Genomic DNA, 2,778 nt, shown 5'->3' with positions numbered 1-2,778 from the left:
TGTCGGGGTCGTTTCCTTCGATATCACCTAAATACAATGCTCCTCTCGGCAATATCTTCCTTATGATGTATGGGCCTTTCCAATTTGGAGCAAACTTCCCTTTTGCTTCCTCATGATGCGGCAGAATACGCCTCAGTACCAGCTGACCTACTTCGAAATTCCTGGGTCGGACTTTCTTGTTGTAAGCACGGGCCATTCTTCGTTGGTACAACTGTCCGTGACAAACCGCGGCCATTCGCTTTTCATCAATCAAAGTCAATTGCTCTAACCGAGTCTTGACCCACTCGCTGTCTTCGATTTCTGCTTCGACAATGGTTCGAAGCGAAGGAATTTCTACCTCTGCCGGTATTACAGCCTCGGTCCCATAAACCAGAAGATAAGGAGTCGCTCCTACTGATGTGCGTACCGTAGTGCGATACCCCAACAGTGCAAATGGTAACTGCTCATGCCACTGTCGGGAACTTTGGATGGTTTTCCTCAAAATCTTCTTGATGTTTTTGTTTGCCGCTTCTACAGCGTCGTTGGCCTTTGGCCGATAAGGCGTAGAATTCCTATGCATTATTTTGAATTGCTCGCATACATCTCCCATCAAGTGACTGTTCAAGTTTGCTGCGTTATCTGTAATGATAGTCGCAGGAATACCGAAACGACAAATAAGATTTGAGTGTACAAAATCCACCACAGCTTTCTTAGTGACCGACTTGAGAGTGACAGCCTCTACCCATTTTGTGAAGTAGTCTATGGCAACCAGTATAAACCTGTGTCCATTCGAAGCCTTTGGTTCGATTGGTCCAATGACGTCCATGCCCCAGGCGACAAATGGCCAAGGCGCAGACATGGGATGCAGTTCTGTGGGAGGTGCATGAATCAGATCACCGTGCACCTGACACTGATGACACTTCCGAACGAAGCTAAAGCAATCCTTTTCCATGGTTATCCAGTAATAACCTGCTCGAAGGATTTTCTTTGCTAAGACATACCCGTTCATGTGAGGTCCGCACACACCTGTGTGTACTTCGTGCATGATTTTCCTCGCTTCCTCGATATCGACACATCTTAGGAGATTGAGGTCCGGGGTCCTCTTATATAACAATTCACCGCTCAGAAAGAAACCACTTGCATGTCGCCTAATGGTCCTCTTTTGATCTCCAGTAGCGTGCTCGGGGTATTCTCGTGTCTTCAGGAACCTCTTGATATCATGGTACCAAGGCTGCGTATTTGATCCCGCCTCGATTACATTGCAGTAACCGTGTCTTTCCTTGATTTGGATTTCCAAAGGATCGACATGGGCGTTGCCCGGGTAGGGTAGCATTGAAGCCAAAGTAGCAAGTGCATCTGCCAGTTCATTGTGACACCTCGGGATATACCTGAACTCTATTGAGGTAAAGCGCTTGCTGAGGTCCTCCACATGCTGTCGGTAAGGGATAAGTTTGACATCCCGAGTTTCCCATTCGCCTTGGGCTTGCCGGATAATCAGGTCAGAATCTCCCATAATCAGTAAGTCTTTGACATCCTGATCGATTGCCATATGCATGCCCATGATGCAGGCTTCATATTCAGCTGTATTATTTGTGCAAAAGAAACGAAGTCTAGCTGTGGCAGGATAATGCTGACCAGAAGGTGAGATCACAATTGCCCCAATCCCTACACCCTTGGCGTTCACGGCTCCATCAAAGAACATCTTCCAAACATGAGCTTCCTCCGAGACCACTTCTACGGTGTTTACTTCTTCATCTGGAAAGTAGGTATCCAATGGCTGGTATTCCTCATCGACCGGATTTTCGGCCAAATGATCTGCTAACGCCTGGGCTTTCATTGCCGTGCGAGTGACATAGACTATGTCGAATTCCGTAAGCAAGATTTGCCATTTAGCCAGTCTCCCAGTAGGCATTGGTTTCTGAAATATATACTTCAAAGGATCCAACCTGCTTATGAGGAACGTAGTGTGGGCTTGGAGATAATGTCTCAGCTTTTGAGCAACCCATGTGAGAGCGCAGCATGTCCTTTCCAGCAGAGTGTATTTGGCCTCGTAGCCGGTGAATTTCTTGCTCAAGTAGTAGATTGCTTGCTCCTTCTTTCCAGTTACGTCGTGTTGCCCGAGGACGCAACCGAAAGAGTTCTCCAAGACTATCAGATACAAGAAAAGTGGCCTCCCCGGTTCTGGAGGGACCAAGACCGGGGGATTCGAAAGGTATTCTTTGACTTTATCAAAGGCTTCTTGACACTCAGTTGTCCATTTAATCGCCGCATCTTTCCTTAACAGCTTGAATATGGGCTCACACGTGCTTGTCAGCTGGGCAATAAACCGACTGATGTAGTTCAACCTGCCCAACAGACTCATCACGTCTTTCTTTGTTCTCGGGGGAGGCAGATCTCTGATGGATTTTATCTTAGTTGGATCTAGCTCGATACCTCTCCTGCTTACGATGAAGCCCAAAAGTTTGCCCGACGGAACTCCGAAAGCGCATTTGGCTGGGTTCAGCTTCAAGTCATACTTCCTTAATCTCTCGAAGAATTTCCTCAAGTCTTGGATGTGATTATCCTGCGTCCTGGACTTGACTATCACGTCGTCCACGTACACCTCTATTTCCTGATGCATCATGTCATGGAAAATGGCAGTCATGGCCCTCATGTAAGTAGCCCCAGCATTCTTCAAACCAAATGGCATGACCCGGTAACAGTAGGTGCCCCAAGGCGTGGTGAAGGCAGTTTTCTCGGCGTCCTCTTCATCCATCAATACCTGATGATACCCAGCGTAACAATCTACGAAAGACTGTA

This window comes from Nicotiana sylvestris, chromosome 1, assembly GCF_000393655.2.
Source record: "Nicotiana sylvestris chromosome 1, ASM39365v2, whole genome shotgun sequence".
NCBI classification, from domain to species: domain Eukaryota; kingdom Viridiplantae; phylum Streptophyta; class Magnoliopsida; order Solanales; family Solanaceae; genus Nicotiana; species Nicotiana sylvestris.
Note: the sequence above shows the minus strand (reverse complement) of the source record.